The sequence below is a fragment of the Coenobita brevimanus genome, chromosome 96, assembly GCF_032717465.1.
Source record: "Coenobita brevimanus isolate Jiangsu-jjx chromosome 96, ASM3271746v2, whole genome shotgun sequence".
NCBI lineage: Eukaryota > Metazoa > Arthropoda > Malacostraca > Decapoda > Coenobitidae > Coenobita > Coenobita brevimanus.
The window spans coordinates 24,994,770-25,011,135 of record NC_137049.1 but is presented as its reverse complement, the minus strand read 5'-3'; positions in this window follow the sequence as shown (position 1 = coordinate 25,011,135).

Sequence of the window (16,366 nt, the reverse complement as noted above, 5' to 3'; positions counted from 1 at the left end):
AAATGCTTAAAAATACAGATGGAAAAACAGTATAGCTACTTAAATAACAACTTTAGCTACCAGGCAGATAGATAGGAGATAGATAGAGGTTCAAGTGGAGTAGATGGAGTAGCCGTGGCGGGGCAATATATCCGGGTTGGTGTGAGGCGGAGATGGAGCGGAGGGGCGTGCTTGTGTGTGTGTGTGTGTGTGTGTGTGTGTGTGTGTGTGTGTGTGTGTGTGTGTGTGTGTGTGTGTGCTTTCACCTTGTGCGTGTGATAGTGAACGTTTGTCAGGATCTGGTGTCTTTATTTTATGTATTTATGCAACTATTCTTCAGGCCAATGTCTTATACCTTCCATCTTTCTTTTCCTTTTCTTTCTCTTCTATATAGCTCCACCTCCTCCTCCTCCTCCTCCTTCTCCTCTTCCTCTTCCTTTGTCTTTATCTTCTTTATATTTCTGTCTTCTTGTATTTCCTGCTTCCTCTTTTATCATTTTCGTCTATCAGATTCTTACTTTTCTGTCTCTTTCTTCCTCTTGTATGTTCAGCTTCCTTCTGCCTCAAACACAGCTCTTCATCCTCTCTTTAAATTTCCTGTCTGTTTGTTTTCTATCTCTTCCTCTTGTCTTATTTTTATTCATTCTGTTCACTCTGATATCCATTTCTTTTCTCTCTATTTTCTCTGCCTCTCATTCTTTACATTTATCAATTTCTCTTTTTTCTGTATATTTTGTCTTTCGTCTTTGTTCTGAATCTTTTGTACCCATTTAGGTATTATTTAATTCTTCTGTTTCTCTCGTCTGTCTTCGCTCCCCCTTCTGTCTTTCTCTTCTCTTTTACTCCTTTAATTTTTTTTTTCATCTCCAGTGCCTCTCCATATGTCTTCGTCTTATGCCTCTTAAGTGCTTTGTGGATAATCTCTTTCTGCCTTTGCCTTCTTTTTCTCCCTCTTCTCATGTCTTTACCAGAAGTCTTCTTTTTCATAGAACTTTCCCATACATAGTTCATCACACACTCTCGATTTCATTTTATCTTTACAGCTTATCATTATTAACACCTACTACTTTGCCATGCTCCAGACGCGCCTTCACACGGTGGCACCGATAGGACCTGGCGTGGAACTGCCCGATTATATAAGTGACCTTCAGTTCACTCTTATCCCCTAAAAGGAAGACGGTGAACTGCAGAAGAATAGCAACTTAGCTCTACAGTCCAATAATTCATGTTCTGATGAGCCTGGGGTTGTAACTAGCCTCCTCCTCCTCCTGTTACTGCTACTACTACTACTACTACTACTACTACTACTACTACTGCTACGACTACCCTTCCATAATCTATTTCACCTCTGCCGACGATACATTCTCATTCAGCATATTTCTTCTTCGTGCATCACTAAGCTCATTCATATTAACCACTGTTTTCTTCTTGCCCTTCTTCATTTATATTTTTTAAAAACGTTTCCATCTACACTATATATTTTTTTTTTCATATACGAACATCTGTTTTTCAATTATTTTCTCATATTTTTTTTTCTTTTCCCATGCATATATATACTGTACATTTCCACACACTTTTCCTAAATTATTTCCTATAGTCAAAGAAGCTCTCTCTCTCTCTCTCTCTCTCTCTCTCTCTCTCTCTTTATATACTAATCTTCCTGCTCTCCTTCCAGCATGATCCATCTTTCCTCCATCAGAGCTTTCTTACCTCCATTCCAGGCACATCTCCCTTTTGTCTTCCACTCTTTTCCCCTTGCTATGTATTTCTCAAGGAGCTCAGGAGAAGAATATACACACACCACTTCAGCCACCAAGCTTAATTAATTCTTGCTCAGCTTCCTCTTCCTCTTTCGTCTGTCTTCTTTCCTTCCTCCTCCTCCTCCTCCGCCTCGTCTTTCCTTCCTTCTGCTTCATTCTTTCTGCTAGTCCACGTCCTCCTCCTCCTCCTCTTCCTCCTCCTCCTCCTTCTGCCCTGCCGCTACTTCTCTTGCCCCTTCTCCTCCTGTCTTCCTTCCTGCCTTCTCTTCATTGCCTTTCCTTTTTTCTCTTCCTCCTCCTCGTCCTCCTCTTTTTCCTCCTCCTTCTCCTCCTTCCTCTGCCTCCAGTTAAGTGAAGAATGATGTCTGCAAAAACTCTTTCTCAACGATAATGTATATTTTGCTTATATCTTGCTGCATCCAGTGTATTCATCTTAAGGGAGACATTTTTTTTTATGTCATTGATAGCCTTCATTAACCCCTTATTTATCTGATATCCTTCTTGAGTAAAATTATCTGGAAAAATGGGGAAATTACGTCCCCTGGTTGGACGAGTTGACTCTATTGGCTTCAAACGCTTTTTTTTTAGGCTTGTATTGAGGCTAAAACAAGATGATTTTTTGTCTGCAGGAGAAAGAGCTGTTTAAGCCAGAGAGTTTAAACACTACCAGTTTAGACCTTTGGCTACTAAAACCGCATTTAAGCATTAACTGAGGCTAATGCTAAACGATTCTTTTCAGCCGAAAGAACTCCTAGCACTCATAAATTTTCTGAATAGCTCCCTTTATTGTTTATGGATAATCTTATCGTAACCCTCACTGAAGCCAGCCAATATTGGCCAGCTGGGAGAATGCCTAGCACTCAGCGAACAAAGGAAACGAAAAGTGTAATAATCCTAGTTCCTGGAGACACAAAGATAATGAAATGTTTTACATAATATTTAACTTATACAAAATGTGGTTACTTTAAATCTTCAGAAGATTAGTAAAGGTATAACAAAAAGTCCAGATGTTGTTGATGATAATGATGATGAACAGTTTTGACTTACCCTGCATATATTTTGTAACCCCTTCATTCCGAGGGGTCGCTCCCAAACTAAATGAAATAGGGCATGTTTATCCTGTGTCAGTTTTGTGTCCGCAGATTTATTTCTGTACTTATTTGACTTGGCTTACTTTATGTTGGAACGACGAGTAATTTTCACCATTATTTAAGATAATTAGAGGACACTTCAAAGACCTGGGCAGATAGTAAAAAAAAAAAAAAAAAAGTGTTTGAAATATAGCAAAAGCATAAACCCCTCAATCGGATCATTTAATTTTCCTTTAATCCCTACCTCTAGACGATTTTATGAAACTGTAGGAAGAGTTTTTCGTACTTTTCAGATCTCTGATTAGCCTCGCTACCAATGGGGTGCTCCTGTAAGCCGAAAAGTATAGTCTGCCAGCAAAAATACTTTATTAAAAACTACGATCTTTAGCTGAAGGAGTTAAATATTAAATGAAAGAATTACTTTTTTTTTTTTTTTGTTAGTGGGGGAGGAGATGGTGAGGGAGGCAATACAATATTTTTAGCCTGGCTCGGATCCTCATCAAGTAAAGATAGGGAGGGAGCTCATCTGCTTAATTATCCTGCTTATATAACGTGGCTCTAATCTCCCCCACAAACAAATCACAGTGTCCTCCCATCTCATCTCGTCCACTTTTCATTCTCCTCGACCTCAATCTCACTTATCTTCAACGGACCACATATTATGCAGTAATTTCAACCCCCATATCTAGTCTTGTCCCTTTATACCTCATATCCACGCTCCTAAGGCTGGGACATAGCCGCTATTGTGAGACTTTGAACAGGTTTGTGTGTGTGTGTGTGTGTGTGTGTGTGTGTGTGTGTGTGTGTGTGTGTGTGTGTGTGCGCGCGCGCTTGCGTGTGCGTGTGCGTGCCCAATCCTTTCAACTAGAGGACTTCGTTTTGATATTGTTCTCGCTGTTTTCAGAGGCTTAGATTCAACCTAGGAGAGACCTTTAGCAGTGAAATATTTAGCGAAGATTGTATACTTTATAGTGTCTCCAAAACATAACAAAATCTGGTAGTAGCTTCCCCAGATTAATTCCCTCCAAACTTCAAAGCAATGCAGTTCAAGTCTAACAGTGGCAGATTTTTTTTTATGAATGTACGACACCTGTAATATGTTCTATGGATAGTCTTTAAATTTGTTTTTTCTTCCTCTGTTCATCTTCTATTAAAAAAATGTGAAAAGTACATGTTATCTTGCCCATCTTTCACCCTCAGTCCCACTTATCATCACCGAATCACATATGCACTAATGACAGCCTTCATATCCTGTCTCATCTCTGTACAGTCCACCTTCCTAACTCTGGGAAAATGACAGTTTTTGAAACTCTCTGGACGCTTTTGGTAGCATTTTAGTTCTGTTTGTGCTATAACCAGGCTGCTACTCAATTCTAGGAGGGAAATATAGTACTGATAAGCATAAAGAAAACTATAATCAACCCCACCACATTTAAAAATCATCAATTGGTGGGGATAACAGAATATAAAATGCTTTTCACCTGTGCCTGCTTCATTATCCTGGACCTCACTCTGACGCATCTTCATCAGACCATGTATACAGTAATTTCAGCTCTTATCCCCGGTCTTACCCTTGTAACTCATTTAATCCACGTTCTGTAGGTTAACACAATGGTGATGCTATGAAACTCTTTGAACAGGTTTGGCTGTGTGTGTGTGTGTGTGTGTGTGTGTGTGTGTGTGTGTGTGTGTGTGTGTGTGTGTGTGTGTGTGTGTGTGCGCGCGTGCGTGTGTGTGTGCGCGCGTGCGTGTGTGTGTGTGTGTGTGTGTGTGTGTGTGTGTGTGTGTGTGTGTGTGTGTGTGTGTGTGTGTGTGTGTGAGCTTAATCTTTAAAATAAAAGACGTCATCTTAATGTAATTCTTCCTGCCTGCTAAAAGATCAGTATTATTCGTACACACACACACACACACACACACACACACACACACACACACACACACACACACACACACACACACACACACACACACACACACACACGTACCCACACACAAAATATGCGCACACAATCACACACGTTCCAAAGGCATAGGTACACAAATACACGTACGCACGGACAAGTACACATCATTAACATCACATTGTCTCTCTTCACACAAACAACTCGTCTTACGTCACATACTACCACACCACACATTACCACACCTTATCCCTACCTCAGCCTGCCACACCACACACTCACTGCCACACCTCACTCCTGCCCTCTCTCCCACCCCTGTAAGTCATACCCACGTTCATAAGGTTGAGACAATGCCGATGTTATGAGGTTCTTTGAACGGATTTGGCCGTGTGTGTGTGTGTGTGTGTGTGTGTGTGTGTGTGTGTGTGTGTGTGTGTGTGTGTGTGTGTGAGGGGAGAGGGGGATTAATCTTTTCAAGCAGAGGATGTCATTTTAATCTCATTCGTGCTGTCTTCAGTGGATTCCATTCAGCTTAGGAAAAAATAAAGCGAATAATGGGAGTTAGATTAAGGCTTCATCTATCTGTCCAGTATGATTTTCTTTCTAAATTACAAAATAATACAAAGGCAGGTAATGTAGTTCAAGAGGACATTGTTAAAGGAACAGTAGGCAAGCAAGTAATCCTGCTTGCATGAATGCGGGGGTTCCTTTGTTTTAGTTATTTCTGCCTCTTGTGTAGCTTTTCTGTTTATCTGTCTGTCTGTCTGTCCGTCCGTCTGTCTGTCTGTCTGTCTGTCTGTCTGTCGGTCTGTATGTATGTATGTGTATCTTTCCTGTCTGTCTATCTGTATAACTGTCATTCGTATCACTTATGTATTTACTCTGTCTCTTTTATCTTTCAATCTGTATCTTCTGTCTTGTTCTCCTGTCTGTCTGTTAACCTCGCCAGTCTATCCTGTCTATCTCTCATGTCTCTCATATCTGTTTTTCTGTCTCCGTTGTCTTCCTTTTCTAGCTCTCATTACCTGTTATCTTCCTCCCCTTCTATCCGTTGATCTGTCTCCTCGTTCTCTCTCTACTAACTATCTATCACAGTGTTTCCAGTAGTTGTCTAAGAAAAAACTCTGGTACATCTACATATATGACGTGAGAATAGTCAACATACACTGTAAGGCACTACTACACTACACTACACACACACACACACACACACACACACACACACACACACACACACACACACACACACACACACACACACACACACACACACACACACACACACACACACACACACACACACACACACACACACACACACACACACACACACACACACACACACACAAGCTATAATCACAACAGAGAAGTTTATTGCAGAATTAACACATACACTTCCACAGCCAAACACAGAGATAAAACCAGAGACAAATCTATTACCAAGTTAACACATACGTTTTCCCCCAAGCTAACACAGAGAGGGATAAACAAAGGGTTAAGCATACGTGGGGGGTGGAGAGGGTGGGGTGGCGGAGGGGGGAGGTTGGAGGGTAAACAGTGGTGATGGAGGAGAATTAGGATGATGTAAGAGAGAGTCACTGTGTGCTGCTGGCTTTAATTGTGGTGTTGTCTTAGTGGTGTTAGCTTTGGTGTTGTGTGGTGGTAGTTGTGGTAGTAGTGGTAGTGGTATTGGTAGGGGTAGTACTAGTAGTAGTGGTAGTAGTAGTAATGGGAGGAGGAGGAGGAGGAGGAGGAGGAGGAGGAGGAGGAGAAGAAGAAAAATGAGAATGGGCAGAAGTAGTATTGGGATCTCTCTCATTATCATTATCGACATAATCTGTATCACTGTCATAGCAAGAGTGAAAAGCAAACAAAAAAGCAAACACGCAGACACCTCCTGAACAAAGAGTAAAACAGACATAAGGGTGGATACGAAGGGTGGAATTTAGGGTAAACAGGGGTGTGGAGCATTAGGGTGAATGACTAGTGGCTTCCCGTTTGTGATGCTGGCTTTAGCTGTAGTGTTGCTGTCTTAGTGGTGCTGGTTTTGGTGCTGTGTGTTGTAGCTGTGGTTAAAAAATTCGGTGGAGGTGATGGTGGTGATGATGTGTCGGTGGTAGTGCTTTGTGGTTATTGTTGATAATGTTGGTGGTGATGATGATGATGATTGTGATGCTTAGAGTGATGATAATGATGACACTTGTGCTGTTGATGTTACTGGTGATGCAGACAATATTGGTCTTGGTTTTAGTAATATGTTATGTGTTATCGTTGTTGGCTGTGTTGGTTATTGGTGATCATGGCGTTGGTGATGATGGTGGTGTCGATTTTGTTACTGTATTTTTTTAGAACCATTACTACAGCGTTGAATTCTCGTCTTGCTTGTCCTTAGCCTGGGTACGATACGAAGTTGTGGTGGACATTTAAAGTGGGTGTTGGTAGTATACTCCTTCAGGTTGGCATATGTTTGTACCTCGTCTAGTTGTACCTATGACTCAAATTCTGGCGCGAACATATTCTATACAATGTTTGGAGTCGTACATACGCCACTTTCCTTACAGACACACATTCCCTATGTACGCGCGCGTGCGTGCGTGCGTGCGTGTGTGTGTGTGTGTGTGTGTGTGTGTGTGTGTGTGTGTGTGTGTGTGTGTGTGTGTGATCTTCATATCACGAGTACTGCAGCCGTTACTTTTTTATCTATCACAACTGCTACTACTGTTACTACTGCTACTACTACTACTACTACCACTACCACTACCACTATTATCATTATTACTATTATTACACTACTACCACTTTCAAAGGTATTTTTATTACCTGTTATATGAGTGGTTAAAAAGGCTTGGAAATATAGTTAATAAACCAAAATACCTCATGCAGTTCAGTGGTAATGCCTCATCCTCACGAAACACAAACACGACATTTAGTACATCAAGCGTGCAAATTAACCAGTGAATAAGGAATTACAGTGTGCAAGGTTAATTGGTGTTGTGCTAAATAGTGCGGTGGGCTGCATTAACTCTTCTGAAAAACACAGGCAATTTTGTATCTTTGCTTTGTATGTGGGTATGTGTTTCCCTTGTCTCCTTTAAAGACTTTTCCTTTTTAGGTTATTTTATCCCCCGTTTTTGTACCTGTATTATTCGAACGTCATTTGTATGGTTATAATGAATGTCTCAAAACACACATCCTTCATATCCGACCTTTCGCAGTCTTCAAGATCATTATACCCTTACCATCTTCTTCTTTAGCATCATCATCACCAGCAGCAGCAACAGCAGCAGCAGTCTGGCTCAGACCAATGTAGGAAAAAATTCTCTCCAATCTTTTCTCACTCTAGAACCTTCCTTCATCAGACTGTCTTTCCTACTCCCAGTGACCTCCAGTCCTTTAAACTCAATTTTTCTCTCAGTATGAATGGATCCTGATTCTGGTTTTCCTTCGTTTAATCGTCTTTGGCAGGGACAAACTTTGCAGGTTCTCGACTAGTAGTTCCTCCTTTTTTATTAAGAAAATCTACACTAAAATACAAGAGGTAGCCTACTGTTCCACTGCGTCTACCTCATATTTAAACAATGCCCGTCACTGTCCTTCCTGACGTATTACATCAGACAGAATCATCTATGGTTAGAGATACATACCTGGTCTCTCCTAGCCTGGGTGTATCATCTAGCAGAAAAAGTTGAGAAGTAGATGAGTGAAATAATAGGTGAACTTTTATCTCCGGCTTAATATACTACTTTCCCTAAACCCCGTGGGAGTGACGAGATAAGCTTAAGTCTTGCAGTTTACAGCCCTGAGGCGGGGAAATAAATGTGTCCTTATTTAGCATTGTAGTTGTGAGTGGGTGTGTAATACAGCTCTGTCCATTTCTGCTCCGTAAATCTGTGCAATGTGTTTTTGGTCTTAATTCTAGAGATAATCCCTCTAATGTCTCTCAGGCTTTTATGCAAAATCCTAGACAAAACCTTAAAATCTGCACACACACACACACACACACACACACACACACACACACACACACACACACACACACACACACCAAAATGCCATTAAGTATGATGATAAGAAGACATCGCTTTATCTGAACGGAAACTTTCGAGAAATAGTCGGTGTCTTCTTGATAGAGTGCGGTAAATATTACATTGAAATCAGAATCCGTACAAGCAGCCAAGACAATAATTACAAAACTTTTATATACACAATTATATCACCATCACTCTCACTACCCCAGAAGAGAGGATTATAATACACTGTCAGAACTATTACACTAAGATCAAAATAAATATAAAGCGAGAACAAAATTATAAAGAAATTTTTCCATGTATATCCCACCATCGTGGCAACCAAAAGGAAAGAAATTATCACCAGTACGGGAAATTTTTTCAAGGATTCCGGGCTGTCCAAATAAAGTAAATAATTATTACTCTTATTTTCCCCATGAATTTTTCCACACGCATCCCACTACGACACCCTTCATCGCAGCAGAGAATTATAATACTGCGATAGTTACTGTAGTATGATCGGAATAATTACGACGTGTTTCCATAATTATTACGATTATTTTGAACACATATATCATCATCTTTGTTGCAGTAGCAGACAGACAGACAGACAGATAGAGAGAGAGAGAGAGAGAGAGAGAGAGAGAGAGAGAGAGATTTAGCTGCCATAACGCAGTACCATTATTACAACACTGGGGTCAGAATTAAAACAATGCCTGGGGGGAATTACTAGGCAAACTTTCACACACACACCTAATGCCAACATCTTAGTTGCGGCAGCCAAGAAGGAAAAAATTGTTTGGCTGGAAAGTTTTATGGAATCTACGCACTCTTAATGCGGTGTTATTATTGCCACACACAGGGTAAAAGGAAAATGATGCGTGGAGAGAATTATCATGAATATTTTTCTCCTCATATGCCACCACCGCCTACGTCGCAGCTGCCACCAGGAAAAAACAGTTAAATTGGACGGAAACTTTCACCACGGATTCGGAGCTTCATATTGCAGTGCCACTATTAACACACTGATGCTAGAATGAACACGGTGCTTTGAAGGAATTATATCAATTTTTACACTCACAGTGCCCACACAAACTTCGTCGCAGCAACCAAGGAGGAAAAAATAGTCTGGACGTACAGTTCCGGCAGAATCAAAGCTGCCGTTGCTGGTTTTGTCCTTTGTGTTATTGTTGTTATTATTGTTAATGATGTTGCAATCCCAGGTGAATCTGCGTGAGAAATCAGCATAGTGCAGGTAGAAGCTGCCTCCCTTCCTGCAGCCCACCATACGCTTATCAGGGGACAGAGGGGGAGTTGATGGGTATTTGCTTTACCAGGCACCGGAGCCATCCAGCTATGTTTGTGTCACTGCGCGAAGGCTCCCCTCGCCAGCACCGGAGCTGTCATGATGCAGAGCTACGTTGAAGTCAGAATGAAAATTATGCGTGGAATGAATTATACGGAAATTTTCACATATGTGCCACCCGCTTCGTCACAATAACTTCAGAGAAAAAGTTCATATACAAAATAATATAATATACTGCATAGACTAACGCTAATGCCGGAATTAATTATACAGCACGACAAGAGTTAGTATGAAATTTTACACACACACACACACACACACACACACACACACACACACACACACACACACACAGAAAAAAAAAATAAAAAAAAAGTCTTTCTCTCCGCATACATATACACTCACAGGCACTCACATACACCCATGCCACCCTCTTCGTCGCAGCAGCCACGAGGAGAAAAAAAATAAAGTTCATCTGGGAGGAAAGTTTCGACAAGGATTCTGAGCCCTCGACCCGCCTGGCGTAAGCTTAAGCCGAGCTACTTACGAGACAGCCCATCCAGGTAACAAAGACTTAATCCATTTTTTGACTTTCACTTTATCCATATTTTTCTATAAGCTGGAATAAAAGTGAGGCTGAGTCTCAACTTTAGCCTGTGATCTACGGCTGCCTGATTACCCAGCCTGACTGTGAGTGGGAAGACTGACACACGGAAAATTAGACTGAGGGAGAAAAAGACTGGCGGACTTTGTAAGGTTGGATCGGAATCAGACTTAAAGAGGTAAGTGAGCGGGGAACTAACAGGCTGGATGGAAATTAGGCAGAGGAAGATAGACAGGCCTTGCACTAAAGTAAAATGAAATTCTTATTAGTGAGGGATAACTGACAGACTGAGGCAATGGTGAGGTTTAAATTAACAGGCCTGGTATAAATCAGACTGAGGGAGAAGGACTAACAAACTGTATTGCAGTCAGACTGAATGGAAGTAGACTAACGAGAAGTGATAAGAGGAAACTGACAGACAGGGTGAGGATCAGGCTAAGAGGGAAAGACTGACAACAGAGAATCAGACTAAACTAGTAATGGGGGAAACTGACAGACTGAAGTAAGTTGAGAAGAAATCCTGGGAGGAAATCAGAATGAACCTGCAGAGACGACAAATTATGGGGAGTAAGACTTGAGAAGAAAGACTGACGTACAGGGAAGGAATAAGACTAAGGCAAGTGATGAGGAAAACTGACAGACTGGATGAGGTACTAAATTAAAGACTGCCAGACAGGATGAAAAAGTGGATGTGAGGAGGAAACTGGCAAAGAGACTGAGGAAAAAACTGACAGATTAGATGAAAACTCAGGCTTAAGGGTAAAACTGACAGTCTGAGAGGGATTCCGACTGAGAGGAAATAATGACCATCTGAATAAGGATCAGGCCGAGGGAAAAGAATCACAGACTAGGTCGAAATAAGACTGGGGGGAAAAAGACTGACAAGCTGGTTGGGAATTAGACTAAGAGGAAAACTAACGGGCTAAGTGTGAATCAGACTGTGTGCTGGAAGTGGCGAAGGGAAGTTAACACACTGAGTCAAATGATGATGAGGAAAGCAGACTGACTGGATGAGAAACAGTTTGATCTAGCTGGTGAGTCGTGTGTGTGTGTGTGTGTGTGTGTGTGTGTGTGTGTGTGTGTGTGTGTGTGTGTGTGTGTGTGTGTGTGTGTGTGTGTGTGTGTGTGTGTGTGTGTGTGTGTGTGTGTGTGTGTGTGTGTGTGTGTGTGTGTGTGTGTGTGTGTGTGTGTGTGTGTGTGTGTGTGTGTGTGTGTGTGTGTGTGTGTGTGTGTGTGTGTGTGTGTGTGTGTGTGTGTGTGTGTGTGTGTGTGTGTGTGTGTGTGTGTGTGTGTGTGTGTGTGTGTGTGTGTGTGTGTGTGTGTGTGTGTGTGTGTGTGTGTGTGTGTGTGTGTGTGTGTGTGTGTGTGTGTGTGTGTGTGTGTGTGTGTGTGTGTGTGTGTGTGTGTGTGTGTGTGTGTGTGTGTGTGTGTGTGTGTGTGTGTGTGTGTGTGTGTGTGTGTGTGTGTGTGTGTGTGTGTGTGTGTGTGTGTGTGTGTGTGTGTGTGTGTGTGTGTGTGTGTGTGTGTGTGTGTGTGTGTGTGTGTGTGTGTGTGTGTGTGTGTGTGTGTGTGTGTGTGTGTGTGTGTGTGTGTGTGTGTGTGTGTGTGTGTGTGTGTGTGTGTGTGTGTGTGTGTGTGTGTGTGTGTGTGTGTGTGTGTGTGTGTGTGTGTGTGTGTGTGTGTGTGTGTGTGTGTGAGAGAGAGAGAGAGAGAGAGAGAGAGAGAGAGAGAGAGATAATTTTAGGGTTGCTGTGGTGACCGTGAATTTACGCTCTCATGCTTACTCCTATAAATTACCGTAAACCAGGAGACATAGGAGGTTTTGCAGTCTATAATTCCCTTTGATTTGTTTTGCATGCTACACTACAATACATTCTTATATATTATTTACAGTATACCTTTCCAATATCGACTTGGTTTGCACTAGTAGCATACGAGACGATAGTACGCGGAATTAAATTAGACCGTAGTGGTTGGGTTATCTAGCTGTGATTGAAAACTGGACGTCTGTAAATCTTTGTATTTCCAAACCCCCTTCACTAATATGCAGAGGAATGTCGCTTCTCATTGCAAACAGCGAAGTGATATCTGGCTGGAATGAAGAAATTTTAAATCTGTTTTTTTCTTTACTCTTTTGCACTTTCGCGAGGCTTCATTCTCCCTGGACTTATTTTTTTCAGTTTTTTATTAGAAGAGGGACACTAATTGCGGTCGTAGCTCGTGAAAATTTTGGCTTTCCTAAATGCTTCCCATTTTGTTACGCTTGACATTTAAATCTAAAGTGTACTTAACAGTGTTTGTGAGCGCCAGCACGCGTCGAGTCTGGCATTTAATCAAGGTGGTCAGGGAGAGACAGACAGACAGACAAACAGACAGACAGATAGATGTGAGAGGGGAGTGAGTGTGTGTGTGTGTGTGTGTGTGTGTGTGTGTGTGTGTGTGTGTGTGTGTACAAAAGACAAGAACCAAAGGCGTAAAACTAAACAAAACAAGACCCTCATATAAAGCAAAGACGTGTTCGGTTCGCAGTCTGTCCACACTGCATTGATGTAATCCTTTCAGTACGACGGCTCCAACCTTATTTAATATTAAGGCACGTATTTAAGGAAACGCTGTCAGGCAATGAATCGATAAACAAATTTCTTTTTCGCACTATCACGGTCTCTTACAGTAATTTCCATTAAGTCTTGAAGTTTACCTCTTAGTCTTGTCACCTTTAGAGAATTTTTAATCACCTGAAGTTTCTCCCCTGTAATAATGTCCATTAGGGTATCTTTTGCTATGGAATTCTTTTGTGTCCTACACTTAGTTCCAAAAGATACTGAACAAAAGAAAGGCGTCTCTTAATGAACGGATATGAACCAATGTCAGTAACATCTTCAATACCACGACGCTTCTTCACGTCATAGTCTTGAAGCCACAGAAAAAAGAAAAAGAAAAATCACACTCTTTAGACAGGCCTTCAGAACGAAGACCATTACATATTCACCTGACAACCTCGTTCAGGCATTACGCGTTAAAATGATCGGCGCTCAGATACAGTACACCTTAAATGTCAGGGTGAAGTCTCAACCGTTAATCACATCAAAGCTGACGTGTGCAGATGGGTCGCTCTAAAATGTTACCTCTCTCTCTCTCTCTCTCTCTCTCTCTCTCACGCTGAAATCGAGACTAAATTGTCTCGATGTGACCAAGAAATAAGCTTAACTTTTTTCTGAAAACCTTTTGCGCTAGGTTTGGAAGGGTTGATTAGGGGGTGGGTAGAACAGTGGAATATTTAGCCTTGTGTTTAGTTGAAGGTTGCTTGTATTTGCTCGTTTCTTTCTTCTCATTTCTACCCGTTTTTTGTACGACGTAAGCTGAGATAGGATGATGATGATGATCATGATGATGATCATGATGATGATGAGGAGGAGGAGGAGGAGATGGAGGAGGTGGAACAGAAGAAGGGGAAGGAGGAGACGGCGAAGGAAGGGGTGGAGATGGACGTTAGTGAAGATTCAGATGATGATCATGAGTAGGAGGAGGAGGAGAAGGAGGAGGAGGAGGAAGAGAATAAGTGATGATAATTACGATTATGAGGAGGAGGAGGAGATGGAGGAGGAGGGAGAGAAGGAGGGGTGAGGAGGAGGCGGCGAAGGAAGGGGTGGAGATGGACGTTAGTGATGATACTGATGATAAAGGTAACAACTGATGGACTGATTGCTTTTCGTGAAGGATGTGAACTCTGATTCCTTTGAAAATAGTCATAAACATTTTAGGGGACAAGGCTGAAATATCGTTCTTGGTTGTAAGAAAAAGAAATTAAAAAAAAACTATAAGCTCTTCAAAACTGTCATGGTTTATTGTGAGTCAGTTGGTATTAATTATATTGTCTTGAACATGGGAAGTTTACATCGGCAGAGACACCAACGAAGCTCAAAACAAACCACACAACTTTTCAACATAGCGGTACTGTTTGTGTCAAATACGCCTGAAAGTAAAGAACTCAAAGTTTCTCTGTGAAAGACTCAAACTGTGTACAGCCTTCCAGCTCTCTCTCTCTCTCTCTCTCTCTCTCTCTCTCTCTCTCTCTCTCTTCAAAATATTCATTAAATTGTCTGGCTGGCTTGTATTACCATCGACGTGACCCGTAAGACACTCAATGATGCATAAATGGTACACGAAGTAGAAATAGGTAGCCTACCTTTTAGTCTGCAGTATATCCTTAAATATTTACCATGTCCATTTTACTGCGAGACTTTTCAACATGTTGCCTTTACTGCAAAGTGTCTTGGTTTTACGTACAGACAGGGACTTGGGTAAATAATTCGGAACTTGTGTGTATAACCTGGGAGTATGTTAGTAAAGCTCAGTTCGTCAGCATCTACAACTGAAAAGGGGACCTACCTGGATTTCTAAAGTGACAGTTGTGTGTCTGGAAGTGCGGTTAATGGTTGCTCCTGTCAGTTATTTTCGAGCCACCTTTAGCTCCATGTTAACTACGTAATTTTGTATTTTCCTTGCTTTCTCCAGACGACTCTATACGTTTCACGGGAACTTTTCGATCTCCATTAAATGCAAATAAGATCTAAAAAAAAAAAAAAAGAAAGATCTCCATTAAATTGACCGTAATCGATTGGTGGTAACCCGATTACGATAAAAAATAAACATCTATCGGAGTGAAATACAAAATCAAAATTCTGCAGCATAAACGAAACATTGTAAATTATGTGGTATCCTAAGGTGCAAGTGCAACTATTAGCCCTACATAAAGCGATACAGGATATTCTACTCGCATAGCTTGAGGTTAGAGTTTAAGTTGGTCTGTGTCTGAGGAATATGATAATTTCCACATTCATCGAAATCCAGAGTGGTGCAACTTTTTTTTTTTTTTCTGTGGGAGCGGATGTTCACCCTATGACAAAACTATTTTCTCAAGATTTGATGAAGCGATTGTTTTATTAGCCTGCGCGTTGAGCAGTTCACAGTAACACAGCCTTCCGTGGGAGTATAAAAATGATTCGAACTATAGTACTGTACAGACATCAAGTATTCGGCCACTGTGAAGCGCCATTTTTTATACCTTCCTGTCAGCTAGAAGTAGGAATGGAGGCTGACCACAGACTATGACTTACGGTTTTGATGTACGTATTTCCATTCACAGGCCTTTCCGAGAGATACATTTTTGGACCTTACACTGTTTTTTTATGAATGTATATCCTGGGAGCCAAGACGTATTTCCATTTGCAGACTTTTTCAAGATACATTTTCTTCTTCTTTTTTTTAATTTTCACTAGAGTTTTTGGGTGTATGTTTGAATATCCCAGAAATATGGACACATTTCCATTCACAGTCGTTTTCCAAATATACTTTTTTCTGAGGCACGTTAATATGTGTCCAGCTAATTTAGGCCCGTTATATGACCAGGCTGGACGATGATGCTTCGAGGGGATGCGAGATAAGATAGACAGGGCCCACAGAAAAGACCTTCCCCTTCATCAACCTCCACCCCCTCCCTCCCTTCAGCTGAGTGGAGATAGAGGCCAGGCTTTGATGATGACGTCCCTATGGCTGAGTAATTGGGAGGAGGGGCCGCGGTTGGGCCTGCCACTACTTTAATTGAAAAACAGATTGAGAGCAACGAGGGAGGAGGCCGGTGGGAGAGCAAGGTGAATAAGGCCAGGTAAAGAGCTGTGGTGATCTGGGTATGCTGGACGTCAGGTAGTGTGGTTGGCT